The sequence below is a fragment of the Clupea harengus genome, chromosome 17 (assembly GCF_900700415.2).
Source record: "Clupea harengus chromosome 17, Ch_v2.0.2, whole genome shotgun sequence".
NCBI lineage: Eukaryota > Metazoa > Chordata > Actinopteri > Clupeiformes > Clupeidae > Clupea > Clupea harengus.
Genome location: NC_045168.1, coordinates 15,110,460 through 15,126,125, shown reverse-complemented (window position 1 = coordinate 15,126,125; position 15,666 = coordinate 15,110,460). Strand labels below are relative to the sequence as shown.

General features: G+C 40.8%; 1 long non-coding RNA gene across 1 annotated transcript; it reads right to left on the bottom strand.

Annotated features, from left to right (window-relative positions):
* Positions 1 to 7,288: 7,288 nt before the first annotated feature.
* LOC122133633 lies at positions 7,289 to 9,578 on the bottom strand. Its single transcript, XR_006152908.1, has 4 exons — positions 9,325 to 9,578; positions 8,485 to 8,733; positions 8,074 to 8,208; positions 7,289 to 7,487 (listed from the first exon to the last, which is right to left on the bottom strand). It is a non-coding gene; the product is annotated as an uncharacterized LOC122133633 (long non-coding RNA).
* Between the last annotated feature and the right edge of the window lie 6,088 nt (positions 9,579 to 15,666).

Here is a 15,666-nt window from a genome sequence, read left to right as displayed (position 1 = left end):
TACCATATAAATGATATCCACAGAGTCTGTGTTGAATGTCTCCCCAGTGAAGGTGTACTTAATGCTGATGGGTGTGTCTTTGTCACACTGAAGAGGCTCATCTATATCCTTTATGGTCACAGAGCTGGATGAAGGTGTGTATGAAGATGCAGGTCTCAGTCTGGACACAGACTTAAATGCGGAGTCATAGTGTGGGGTGCGGTGTGGGCGGTTTTGCCTGATGTCTGAAGTTAAGCTAGCCTAGAAAGTAGAAGGAGTGTCATTAGTTTATTACCTCCATTTTAGTTGGAAAGAGCATATTGTAATGCCTTCTACAGAGTACAATCATAACACAGTGATATCTTGTGTTTTATACTGACTTTGGAAACTTAACATTTTAACTTTAAAGGGAATTTTAACCACTGACATGGTCACCTTGGTTTCTGAAATGATGCGTTGCCACACACAGATGGACTGATTGAAAACTTTTTTTGCCAAATATGTTTTGCTATTATTATTTAATCTGTTAGTATAAACTCACAACTGACTTAAACTGAAGCTCCTGTCACTGATCTGAGAAGTCAGGAGAAAGTATTTAGTTTGATTGGGCTAAAGTTTTGAATTAAAAGAAAACATTTGAGTAAGTGCTTAGTAACAATACTCCCAACTGAGCTAGGCTTCTTATGTGCTACTATTTAAGAGGATGCTAAAGCTTAGCAGTTGATAGTCAGCCAGTGGGCAGCTTACGATGAGCTCAAAGTCTCCTGTGATAGTAGTCGTGTTGAGAGAGAACTGGGCCACTCCATCAGAGTCTGTGGTCAGGTTCAGTAAGAGTTCTGTGTCCCACCTTGGACCTTTCAATAGATGGACGGTCCTGTCAGCTATACCCGTGCCATTGTAGTGGGTCACTTTGATCTGTAGAGAGAGAAAACTTAAATATAGCAGAGCTATTTATATATGGTGATATATTTCCAGTTACCTCAGATGAGTTGGCCAAATAAATATTTCATTATTTTACTCACTTTGAATTTACCTCCCAGCGTTATAAAGTATATTCGGTCAAACACTCACACCATCATAATATTTAGACCATCTTTGGTATTTTGCGTACATTAGCTCAAACGATCACTTCATTATTTTTCCAGCTTCTAACTACTTAGTCATTTTGTTAATTTGCATAAAGTCAGTCCCTCCTTGCTAATAATCTTTAAACTAATGAAGATCACACATTCACCTACCTTGCCCTCCATAACTGCCCCGTCCTCAATCACATCTGGTGTATCAACAAATGTGAGTTTCCCAAGGGAGTAGTCCAACTGTATGTCTTTGCTCTCTGACAGATTGATATCTGTGGAATGATTATAAAGAAATTTAAACACGCGGTCGGCAAACCCTCATAGGCTATCAGCCTCATAACATCTTCCCTTTGGCTCACCTGTTCCCTCCTCAGTTACTGTGGTGGAGAATGTGAACTTGTCCCTCAGTTTCTCAGCAAAGCCAGGTTGTGTAAACACTGACATGTTGAAGCCATGAGAGGCACAACCAGACTCATCCATCTGTGGGATTCAAACACACACACACACACACACTTCACATGACCGCGCCTCATTCAGTGTTTACATCTCAGCTTAATTTTATGTGTGTAAATCACACCACGTGTGACAAACACAGTCCACAGGGAAATACATTATTGAGAATCTGGAGGCACTTTAACTGCAGCTTCAGCTGTGATAAATGTGTCCTCAGTCTTAAACAGGTTGGTCTTGTAGAGTTAATTCGACAAAAACATGAACATCTAGGAAGTGAACAGCCCCAGCTTAGTGTTGAGTGACACCTTACCTCTACTGATGGAGCAGAACAAGGTTTTTGAGGAACAGTTTCGTCAGCGTCTCGACACAATGACATGGAAGCCTTCCCTGGTACTGGCTGACCAAATGTGTACCTGAAATAGGGGAACGGCATTTAGAGGCCACAAAGACAGAACAGAACTCCACTACAGTTCTGGACTCTCCTTTAGAACTGAAGCACCACACAACCAAAGGTAGGAAGACTCTACAGGCAGGATCTCTATGCCCACACATTTTAACACACACTCAACTGAAATCTCTTTTTCAGTACCATATTCAGCATGTCTCATGTTAGGCCTGCTAGGCTAGACTTCAGTGTTTTATAGACATCTGAACTGGATACAATTCTACAGGGCAGAAACATGTGTGGCCATCAAACAGCTCCATGACCCACAATGACTTACCACAAAAATGACATAATGTGTCACCATTCACACAACTTTAGTGGAAAAAGAATAGGAGAATCAGATTATTATTGTTATTATTATTATTATTATTATTAATAATAATAATGTTGTTGTTGATGTTGTTGTTATAGACCATACATATAGTAAACAGTGTCAGGTGGCTCATTATTTCTTCCTTTACCTGAAGTTCAAACACTAGGATTCAGCTTTGATTGGGGACTTTTCCCCTTGTCATGTTTTCACAGACGTCCACATGCTGACTGTGTCACTTACTTTGCACACACCACCAATCTGACCTCTTCTGCACCAACACTTATCTTCTCTGGAGTGTTCAGCGTAATGTCAAACTTGGGCAACACTAAGAAGAAGAGATATCACTTAGAGGCACAACTGAAGATGGCCTCACAATGGACATAATTCTTCAAGTGCTTTGCAAACGATTAGGCTGCACTTCCAAGAGCAATAAGAGGAATTTCACTACAAGGTAATGGCTAATATTACTGACAAAAAAGGCTGGAGTGAAAGTTTTCACATTCTGATATTATTGTATAACTAAACACAACCTCAACAGGCTTCTTTATGGAGCACTTATGCATGTGCAATATGGAATTTGTCCAGCAGAGGGGCACTAGAGTTGAGGTCTGAGATGTTTTATGGGGACAAATTATGAAAACATTTATATCATAACATTATAATATGTTATGAATATGTCTGGATCATATATTAGCAGTAAACAAACTTACCATATTTTTTCACTTGAAATTGATGTGATACTTGCGGCGTTCACCATCTATCTTCAGCATGTATTTGCCCTGTGACGCCTCAGGGTTTAACGCGTGAGAGAGCTGCACTATCTTGCCCTGTGAAGTCACATTAAGCCACTGGCCAATGGTGTTGCGACGGCTGTCCTGTGAAGGGACAGAGAGAACACACTGACGGCCTTTTTGGAAAACTAAAACTTAACATTTTAAAACTAAAATAAGGTTAGAAAGTCAAAATGAGAAAACTACACACGATCAACAGGGTTTTGTTCTTACCACTAGTGACACCAGGTTGTACTGTAAAAACAAGAAGACACATTAATGAGTTGTCTGCACCTTGGTTCCAAAGAGACAGAACCCAACAGTTTGTGTTCAGTCAGTTATACTGACAGTGTGGTCATACATTTGAGGCGTGGACTCAGTATCTCAGCTCTTAAGTGTTTAAGCTTTTTATGAGAATGTTTTGATGTTTGAAGTGATTATGGTATATGCCTGTATGTTTGAAGTGATTATGGTATGTGCCTGTATGTTTGAAGTGATTATGGTATGTGCCTGTATGTTGAAGTGATTATGGTATATGCCTGTATGTTTGAAGTGATTATGGTATGTGTCTGTATGTTTGAATTATGGTATGTGCCTGTATGTTTAGTTTATGTATGTGTTATGGTATGTGCCTGTATGTTGAAGTGATTATGGTATGTGCCTGTATGTTTAAAGTGATTATGGTATGTGTCTATGTTTGAATTATGGTATGTGCCTGTATGTTTGAATTATGGTATGTGTCTGTATGTTTGAAGTGATTATGGTATGTGCCTGTATGTTTAAAGTGATTATGGTATGTGTCAGTGTGTTTGAATTATGGTATGTGCCTGTATGTTTGAAGTGATTATGGTATGTGCCTGTATGTTTAAAAGTGATTATGGTATGTGTCTGTATGTTGTTCATTTTGCTTTGAAGATGCACCATTTGCATCTGTCTGTTCTGAGAATGCTGTGGTTGTTTTGTAATGAAGTCATGGTTTTCTCCAGTGTTCCACTAAAAATGGTAACCATAAAGGTATATGCCAACACTATAGCTGTTAACCTTATGACGAACATCAGGAATATCTACACTTCACCCTCACCATACAAAGAGGCATTACACCACTGGGCCTCAACCCAAATCAATTCCAGTTTCAACATGAAGTTGATACTTTTTCTTTCTTCTTTCTGTCGTTTCCTAACACTCAAAGCTACTAATCCCTTCCCTGGTCTTGTCTGTGTGGTCTAGCATGGAGGTTTGGGCTTAGGACACATGGCAGTTTAGAAATAGCTCACCTTTTCACTGAGCGGAATGAAATTGGTGTCCATGGTGACCACTCTGAAATGCACTGTGGGTAAGCGTAGTGTGAGAATCATCACATCACTGGGTGGTGAAATCATTTGGAGAGTTTTACGGAATACAAGTTCACTTATAAATATGATAATAATAATAAATCTAAAAAATATAAATAAATCTACACGTTTATCTGCACAACTCTTTTCTAAAAGCAGTAAAACTCTGTGCTGGGTGTGTGTGTGTGTGTAGCACCTGGACGTACCTGTTTGGCCTGGGCTGTATATGGGTTTATCTGTCTGGATGAAGGTAATGGGAGCAGGTTTTGGGATGAACTTAACCAGACTCTCTGAAGTCCAGTGAGATGTTTGGCCTTTGACCTCCACTTTGATCATCTGCACAGTGTTTTCACTCACTGAAGGGGCCTGTCAAAGAGCAGTGTAAACACTAGATCAGGGGGCCCAGTAGCTGGGTTTCCATACAAATTTTAACGTGCATTTTGATCATACAAAAATAAGAAATCCTGACTGGAAACTCACATAAAATCTTCTTTTTTTGTTTTACTTGTATTATTATTTGGATTTAAAAAAAAAAAAAAATTTGCGACAAACAGACACACACAGACCAAAAGACATTATATAGTTGCGGTGGGATTGTTGTGTACTTTACCAGATAGTGGGGGCGACAGTGGTACAGGAGGTAGAGAAGTCGTTTAGTAATCAGAAGGTTGGTAGTTCAATTCCCTGTCGAAGCGCCCTTGAGCAAGACACTGAACCCCTAATTGCTCCTGATGTGCAGTGTGCCATCAGTGTAAATGTAAAAAATGTGTATACATCCTTGTAAGTCGCTTTGGATAAAAGCGTCTGCTAAATGACTAAATGTAAGATAAGAGTCGACAGGGGAAGAGAAGGAATTGATGGGGGGAATCTGTGTGAATTAAGGGGGATGAGATGCGCCTGCATTGATGGGGATTGTGCTGAAGAAAACTGAAGAAAAGTTATGAAAGGGTTCCAGATGTCTTTAAAGGCACATATATTGTTATTTTTCCTAGCGTCAATTTCTTCTGTTAATATGTATTCTGATAATAGATTGGACCAGTGTTTGAGATGACAGGATGTTTTGGATAACCAGTTCTGAAAGACTATTTTCTTAGCGATAGCTATGTACTGAGATTTTGTGTTGTGACAGGAGGGGGATTTCTGGACACAAAGTGTCGGAGACATGGGGACTCAACATTCCAGGATGGTGGATATTGTTTCAATAACAGTGGTCCAAAACGAGTGAATGGGTTGGCAGTACCAGGTGGCGTGGAGTACGTGTTCCCCTAAGTGCATTGTGGGCAGGTGTCAGTGTGAATAAATCCCATTTTGTACATCTTAGTACGGGTGAAGTGGGTTCTGTGAATGGTCTTATATTGTATGGGTTTAAGGTTGGTGTTAGTAGTCATTGCAAAGATGTTCCTGCAGATTTGTGTCTAGAAATTGGGGTCGGGAGATAATGCCAGGTCACTTTCCCATTTTGTTTTGGGTAGTGTTATTGAGCGGTTAGAGGTAGAGATGAGTTTGTTGATATGAGATGTAACTTTTTTGGGTTGGTTCGCAAGTTTTAAGAGTTGTTCACCTAATTCAGAGGGCTGCAATGTGTTGTTGGTTATTTTCATTTTGAATTGGACTAAAGATCTCAACTGTTGGTACTGGAGAAATTGGTCTTCCCCTACCCCACATTTCGGGATAATTTAATGAAATGAAATGTTGATTTTCAAATATATGATGGATGTGAGTGATTCCTTTTTGGTGGAAGTGGATAGATGCATTGTGCAATTGAAAGTCTGGATTGTGCCAAATGGGGGTGAACCTGCATGGTGCGAGGATAGATTTGGTGATTTTGTTGGCTTTCCACCAAGCTGTCAGAGTTGAGGATATAGTAATGTGATAGAAATCCATTTTTTTATTGACTGTGGTAGGAAGGGGAGGTCTGCGATAGAAACCGGGGAGCATAGGGATTGTTCTAGGTCGAGCCATGGGTAGGTGTGTCTGATGTTGAGTCCATTTGAGTAAATATTGTAGTTGATTTGCCAGGAAGTAATGTTAGAAATTTGGTGCTTCAAGTCCGCCTAGTTCTTTCATATTTTGTAGGGTTGTGAGTGAATTTCTTGTTTTTTTGTCTTTCCAGTAGAAGTGGGTTGTCAGAGAGTCACATAAAATCTTCGAATGTGAATAATAATGAACTCTCAATTCACATTCACAGGGTGTAATGCAACTAAGGTTGATGAAAACAGGTTTATGTGAAATCACCATGGTTTAGTTTCAGTGCACCTGTAGAGACTTAGAAATCACCATAGTTTAGTTTCAGTGCACCTGTAGAGACTTAGAAATCACCATGGTTTAGTTTCAGTGCACCTGTAGACAGGGGCGTAGCCAGGACATTATTTCTGGGGGGGCCAGCTCTGGCCAGTCATTTATTTAGGGTGGCACAATGGATTGAACCTTCTTATGGACACTAATGATGTCTTATTGATAATCCCATGTTATTGGAATGGGTGCTTAGATAATGTGCGAGTGCGATGTGTCATGATTATGTGAGGGGGTTCGGGACCTTAACACGAGACGGGGATGTTTTTAGTGCAAGTGACAGACACAATATGAATTGTCATTTTAGGCGATAATTTATTTAGGTAAACTGTAGCATTTTAAGTGCAATATTCCATTCATTTGCGATAATATATACATTTATATATGTATATAAAGAGAAAGAAAAGCAAAAACATTACATCACACACACATGTCCCATAATACATAAAAAAAATATCAACAATATGTACAATGTACATTGAACAGTATCACTACAAATAGTGAACAATATCACTAGCTTACTACATCAAATAGATTGTGGTGCTGAATGAAAACAGAGCACTGACAAACCAGGTCTTTGTTTGTGTGTGTGTGCGTGTGCGTGTGCGTGTGCGTGTGCGTGTGTGTGTGAGTGTAGATCCATGTAAATCATTTTACATAATTGTCATTTTTGTTTGTTAGAGGTAGAGTCTTCACTTATGGAGTATTCTAACCAGGGGTGGACTGCATACCACTCACCCTTGAAGCTCCTGTTTCAGTCTTCCTGGAGTGTCTTGGGGAAATTTAGTTGAGGTTGCGCTGGAGCTTCACCCCTGGACTTGGAAATGTCTGTAAAACACCAAAGAATCCCATTAGTATCAGCTTTTAACATAAGTGCTATCCACTTCCAATTACATGTTTTTTTTGTTGTTTTTTAAGACTAAACATGCAATCATTAACATTTTACAGATTGAATAAATATATGTTTATATGGCCAGCCTTAAAATTATTTTTGTTTGCCATAAACCGACCGACCCTGTCCCATTCTTCAGCTACGCGTGCTGGCAAAAAAAGCATGGATTTTCCTGTCTCCCCCTGAGGCACTTATCCTTTTCATTGTGTCATCTTTAAAGAAAAGTTTTACACAACATTAACTATAGACTGCTTTTATTTCAATTTCAAGTGTAAACTAGCGACAGTGTGTTATCTATGACTAAGTGACACCTGGGAATGGACTTAAGCTAACTAGCTAGCGCTAGCTCGCTAGCTAGAGATAATCTTACAAGTTTGCAAAAATAACAGCAGCAGCCTAACTCAACTCACTCTGCCACAATTCCTCAATGTTGACACATTCTTACACATTCAATTGAGTGTGAAGATAACTTTATGATCTTATCATTTCAATGATCCTTTCAAGTATCACCAACTTACTCACCTGTTAGTTACAGTGGTATCCAGTGGTTAGCTGCTAGTCTCCATTGAAGCGCTGTCAGAATGCAGGCACGTTGGTTTGTGTCTTGCGCTGTTGATGGGGGCGTGGCCCAACATGTTGCGAATATGGGGCTTGTAGCTAAGTGACAAATGACAATATAAGACGACTTGATAAAAAAAATACGAATTCATTTATTTCAGCTTTATACCGTTTCTGTTCAGGTGGGTTTTTTTTTTTTTTTTTTTGCCGTGCTGTGAGGTTGGGGGGGCCGGCAGGGTGGCCATTCTCTGACCAATGGTGGCCGTGGCCCCCCCTGGCCACCACGTGGCCACGCCCCTGCCTGTAGAGACTTAGAAATCACCATGGTTTAGTTTCAGTGCATCTGTAGAGGGTCTGGAACACACAGCTACTGACCTGGAACTGGAAACAGCGGTGAAAGTCCTTGTCTGATGTTTCCTGGTGAAGAGTCTTCTTCTCGTCTCCATTGAACTGGAAAACGCGGCGAAAGTCATTGTATGATGTTTCCTGGTAAAGAGGGTGCTTCTCGTCTCCTTAATCAGATATATGGACATGAGCAGAGTCTCATTTGGACTCAGGAGGCTGGCACAGAGCTGGGCTTCTGACTCTGACCTCATCAGGGCAGGAAAGGTCACCAAGAAAGACCTAGAGAGATGAGCACCTTTTTCATTAGTTTACAGGAGAGTCTCCCCATTTATTAAAAGAAACAGAAACACTTTTTTTTTTTAATTATTATTTTAATTAAATGAAAAATGAATAGTTTAGATATTCAGAACACAGAATTACACTCATTGTCACTGTAATTAACAGTGTCTCAGATCTCATTCCTTGTTTCCTTCTCTCCTGATTAAGCCGTAGCATGAAATACCTTCCCAAGATGTCAGGTTTGAAAACATTTTGATTTCATAATGATAGTTGTATCATCAGCATCCTATTATTTATCTTCAATATCATACATTATTTCAGTACATTACACATACAATGTGACACAACACTACTTAAATTACTGTAATTTGTTGTGAGATTATCTGTGATTTGGTCACCATACACATTTCATATAATCACTAACTCCAAGTCTGTCCTTGCGTATGCAAACAAATTAAGTAATATTTCACTAATTTGTCCTGTGTTTCTCTTTATGACCTGATTCGTACAGTTAGTCTCCCTCTAACGGATGTCATTTACATCAGCAGGAGTAGTGAGAGGACTGAGCTGTCTGCTGAAGGCTGTACTCACGGCTCTGGTGTTCCTGTGGAGGAGCAGAGAGAGTAGAGGCAGCTCAGCAGCCCCCCAGCAATCAGGATCCTGATGAGGGCCATTCTACTGAGCCTGCAGAGGAGAGGCTCACACACCAGTGCTGCTGCTCTGAACGAAACACACTTTTATTCCAACAGGCTGATGAAATCAACCCCACACACACACACAGACAGAGGAGAGGCTCACACACCAGTGCTGCTGCTCTGAACTAAACACACTTTTATTCCAACAGGCTGATGACCTCTACTTATGTTGAATGATTAACTTGCCGCTAGACTATTTGCTTCTCCTTTCTGGTAAATCATGTCTATCATTTGTGACTCAGGAAACTGCTACATTTGGGGGGCACTGTGGCGCAAGCAGTATCCCCGACCATATACGGGCTTGAACGCCCAAGGGGACACAGGTTTGAATCCGACCCGCTGTCATTTCCCGATTCCACTCCCCACCTCTTCTCTCCATCTCATTTCCTGTCCAAACCTTCACTGTCCTATCGATTAAAGGCAAAAAGCCCAAAAAACAAAAAAAAAGGAAACTGCTACATTTGCAAACTGCATTTCAAGCAAATACTTACAGGTTCAAAAAGAAGCCTCTGTACACTCAACCTACAGTATTTCACAGACATTTGCCACTTTCTTAACATAATGAACATCTAATTCCACTAGTCTGCTGACTATGTGTTTGTGTATGTGGGTGTGTTGATACAGAGTGATATGCTACTCTAGACTGGGGTGTGTTTCCCCAAAAGCACAATTGTGCAATCACCACGATAAGTGGGAGAGACTGTTTAAAATGATCCTCTCTCTATGATGTAAGGATGGCAATTGCACAACACCGCCTCTGTTCAGACCCACATGCAGGGTCAAGATGTCAGTGAAGTCCAGCGGGTTAATTAGTCTTTTTTCTGTTTGGTTAGTGTACCAATCATGATCTCTCTAGCTCTCTTGTTCTCCCTCCTCCCATATTTGCTTTTCTGTAGAAGTATTGATGTTACAGGTGCAAGGATCAGTGGCTATTGATCATTACTATCAGTGAATCTACAGGGTAGCACAACTACAGATTAGCAAAAGTCTCCCAGAAGCAGCATGGGTTTGTTTTTTGAAAACAACAGAAAGCAACTACGGGAATCAGCCACACTGCCTGATTCTACAGACATTGGGCCTCATTATCGAACATTTTCTGAAGTTTCTTCTGAAATGTTTCTTACGGGCTTCGGAAAAACAACGTTAGAAAAAGACATCCGCCAAATTCATGAACGCTTGAAAATGTGTTCCTATGCACCAGAAGTGTTCTGAGCTGTGCTCCACCGGAAGAATTTTCTTAAATTGAAAGCGCGTTCTCGTGCTCCTGAATTTGCATACATACACGCCCCGTCAGCTCCTTATAAGGGCACGCAACCGTAGTGACATGTGCAGTCGGAATCGACCGAATCTACACGAAAGCAACTCGTAAACGAGTCATGTCAAAGCGGAAAGCGAGCACCGTCGAGTAAACGCAGATCTAACTTCAACGGTGGACCGTTGCAGGATGTAGATGTGTCCATTCTATTCCACTATAGCTATATCACCGTGATTGAGTTTAGTGCTTATTTATTTATTCACTTACATTTGCAGTGTTCGTGTACATTCACATTTACATTTAGTCATTTAGCAGACGCTTTTGTCCAAAGCGACGTACAAGGGAGAGAACAGTCAAGCTACGAGCAATAGAGACCTAGTGTAACAATAAACACTACTTTACATAAGAAATAGAAAAACGAAATAGAAAATAAAAACGAAGTGCAGGAATGTAACTGCTGTAAGTGCAAGTTAAGCACTAGTCGAAGTGCCAGTTAGGAAGGGAGGTGCTCTCTGAAGAGTTGGGTCTTCAAAAGCTTCTTAAAGAGAGGGACCTGCTCTGGTACTGCTAGGCAGTTCGTTCCACCAACGTGGAACTACAGATGAAAATTCTGGATTGCCGTAGCCTACTTGCACAGACGGCAGTGCCAAACGACGCTCACTAGACGAGCGCAGCATTCTGGTGTAGTTCTTTTATTTATTTTATGACATCACGGTGCCTCGTAGAATCATGACTATACATGTGAAACGTAATTGTTAATGATTATTATTATTATAATTATTTTAATCCGCGGATGTCTGTAGAGTTGATGTGAATGCAATTACCAACGATTTCTCACAAATTCATTAACACTTCTAACACGGAGAGTTTTCTTAAATGCGATTCCTCAAAAAACCACAAGAAAACTCTGGCCGAGTTACGACTGCTATTTCGAGTTCGGAAAGTCTTCTGAAGTTCAGAACAAATCCCAGATGAGAAAACTTTCATGAATGCCAAATGTTTTCCTAAATCCAATTCAGAAGAAATTCCTTCTTAAATTCTTCTCAACTACGTTCGAGAATGAGAGGACAATGGGCCTCAGTCATATAGCACACAACAGTGTAGCATGTATAACACAACAGTGTAGCATGTAACAAACAACAGTGTGCCGTCTTCGGTAAGCTCTACGCTGACAGCCAGCTAAACTCTTCCTAATAATCACGACTCTGAAGATATAGTCCACAGGTTTAATGATAGTAGATAGGAAGTGTAAAACTGAAATTTACAAAAGACATAGACAAATCAATTCTAGCATAAACATATACTCATTGCATACAGTTACGATAAATAAACATATATTGTATCTGACAAAATACACAACAAAGGAGAAAACATACCAACGATGCCTTGTTAAGGTCCAGATGTATGCAGGTTAGCTGTAGAAAACACGAACATGAAATAATACGCTTGAATTGGCTGATTAACGGTGTTGTGAGTTTAGTTCGTTTGTCCTTATTTGTAGTTATATACGGGTCACGCGTATTGACAGTTAAGGCTTAGTTCGTACAATGCCAACTTGAAATGAAAACACTTATTGAAGTGCACGAACCACAACGGAAACACAATAGAATGTTAGACTGACATTGTAACAAAACATCTATCTTTGCACCTCCCAACCAGACACACCGTAACAAAACAAACAGTGTAGCATGTAGAACACAACAGTGTAGCATATAACACACACCAGTGTAGCATATAACACACACCAGTGTAGCATGTAGCAAACAATAGTGTAGCATGTAGCAAACAATAGTGTAGCATGTAGCACACAACAGTGTAGCATGTAGCACACAACAGTGTAGCATGTAGCACACAACAGTGTAGCATATGTCGCTACCGGACGGTAGTCCTTTAGCGGATGGTAGTCAACATATGGGGCTTGTCTTAACGCATAATGTGGGTATATTTAATGTTATATTTAATTATGTTGTAAACGGCTAACAGCATAAGGCTCTACGTCAACATATGAAACGAAACTGGGGAGAGACTTTTTGATCCTCCACCTCATATGTTTTGTCCACTGTGACAACATCTTCCTCGTTTTTAAATAAATGGTCATGTTTTGATAAAACTGGCTTTCGTTGCTTTTTTCCTCCATGATTGAAAATGGATCTGTCGTTGTGACGCCTGCGCTGCTTCGCTGTCGACAGCAGTCGACAGCAGTCGACAGTGTCGCAAAGTGACGCATGCGCAATGTGAGGGACTACCATCCGTTAAAGGACTACCGTCCGGTAGCGACAGCATATAACACACACCAGTGTAGCATGTAGCACACAACAGTGTAGCGCATAACAGTGTAGAATGTAGCACGCAACAGTGTAGCATGTAGCACACAACAGTGTAGCATGTAGCGCATAACAGTGTAGAATGTAGCACACAACAGTGTAGCATGTGTTGTAGTGAAAACAACCTCTTCAAGTTTTATTCAATCTTGCAGACATTTCATTCAAATCGAGAGTGGTGTTCCATGGAGCAGCTCTGTCAAAAACCCAGCGCACTAACTATTTAAAGGGCAAATTCCGTCACTATGCTTTTCCAATCAAAAGCCTAAAACGTATCCAAATTGAACCAACCAGAATATTCTTCTCAATTGCCAAACCATCTTTCAAGATGCCGAGCAGCTGTGTCCTTATCCGTACCCCTCCCGGTTATGATACCATGGCTACTTGGGAACTTTTACCTGCTCTCCGCATCCCCTTGAATTCCGCATCCCCTTATGCATAAACCTTTTAATTAATATTTGGCTGTCTCTGTAAGCCTGCACCTGTGGACAATGTGTGATCTTGTTTTCAAAAATTAGGCCTCTCTGTTTGGCCTGACCTTCATCCCTACACACAGGCCTCTCTGCCTGGTAATTAGGCCTCCGTCTGTGCACACGGGCCATTCTGTTTTGACCTAACAAGACACTCACTCCTGCACACGGGTACGGTGTTCATATTAGGACATCCTCAGATCTCAGACTCACTCTACGTTTCCATTCAGGCGAATTATCGGCAGCCGGTATTTCGTCTAGGGGGCATTGTCAGAAAAATCAAGTTTCTCTGTTAAGTAGCAAGTTCGGTTGCAGTGCAGCGCTAATATAGCAGATTAGCTTGTGAAGTCATGAAAATATGATAGATGTTGCGGCTGTCACTCGTGCTCTCATTCATTTACTTATCCATTAAATGTATTCCTTTATACATTTGTGTTCTCTGATTCATTTATATCAGCCAGTTAAATCACGATATCACACATACCAGAGGCAAAAACGCACCGATGAGGCTACAGGTTACAAACCAGCTAGCTTCTACATTGATCTTCAATTAAAGTGTTAGCAGGCAAGCTAACAATAATGTTCGAGAGCTTCAGATAAGACCTACAATATTCTGTTTGCCCTGACAGTGTTCGTGTAGTATAATAAACAACAAACCGAGTCGATGTAGACATATAAAAGTCGTTGTGAACACCTGTATTCACCTTTATTCACATAAAATATTTCCCAGTAACAGAATCCCGAGACTCCGCCATCTTGCTTTGATTTTTTTGATTACTCCCGCCCATCTGCACAACTTCAGCTGTCAATTCTCACACACGTCAAACTGATTGGTTACCGCCTGGTCCGCATTTGCCATAGAGTTAAAGGTTCGTCAACTTGGAAGGGAGGCATCGACGGTTCGTTGCGCGTCGGACGGGACTTCGTCTCCATTCATTCCCAATGAGAGCGGCACGAATATCGTCCAAATGGAAACGTAGCATCAGGTGTCAGACTCAAACGAAAAGGCGTCAGGTCTCAAACCAAAAGTAGTCAGACTCAGGCGAAACGGCTTCAGTCTCAGAAAAACCTCTGTCATCCTCACACAAAACGTTGTCAAACCAAACGGCGTCATCCTCACACAAAACTTTGTCAACCAAACGCCGTCATCCTCACAACACAACTGTGTCAAAACCAAACGGCGTCATCCTCACACAAAACTTTGTCAAACCAAACGCCGGTCATCCTCACACAAAACTGTGTCAAACCAAACGGCGTCATCCTCACACAAAACTGTGTCAAACCAAACGGCGTCATCCTCACACAAAACTGTGTCAAACCAAACGGCGTCATCCTCACATAAAACTTTGTCAAACCAAACGCCGTCATTCTCAGCAGAACTTTGTTAGAAAAAAAGTTGTCAGAGCTAGATGAGGGAGCTGTTGACTAGCTTTCTGAATGAGCTAAAGTAGCAGCTTTTACAGTGAATACCGCTGTGGTGTTTCTGTTAACTGGTACAGCAAGAAAACTTACTTTTGATATAATACGAAATAGTTGTTTTCTGCAAGCTAGTTCACTCGTGTAAAGTAAACCCATGTTTAGTCCCCCGGTTGCCGACTTTGCTGAAGAATGAATGCCTCCACTTGTCGCTAACCTAACTTCGCTAGCTAGTCAAACTTAACAAACTAGCAGAAGGTCTATGATAGTGCACAACATTTGAATTGTTTCCTTCATGGTATACGTTAATGGCAATTGTGTTGTTTAGTTTGACTTCATTTTGTCTGAGTCTGAGATCTGAGTGGAGTTTGGTTGTAGTATCCATGGCAACCGGAGGACTAAACATGACTTTACTTTACACAAGCTATGGGCCTGTTCGAATTGGCTTAAAATGCTCCCTTCCTTCCTTCCTTCCTTCCTATTAAGAGAGCAAGGACTGTTTGAATTGTCTTAAACCCTCTCTTCCTCTCTAGTAAGATACCTTGAAATACGTCACATAACGGTCATTTTTTAAGAGAGCATCTGAGCTGCCTTGCTGTCTTATGGCGGCAGGTATTACCCATAACTCTCTGCGCCATTCCCTAACCGGAGACAAATTTAAAAAAAGATGGCGGATGAAATCGTCGAAGTTCCACAAAAGTATTCACCGATGTACGTTTCTTTGCTTTTTTTGGTAATTTTTTTAAAAAGTTACCGAGAAATAAACAGTGTACTAT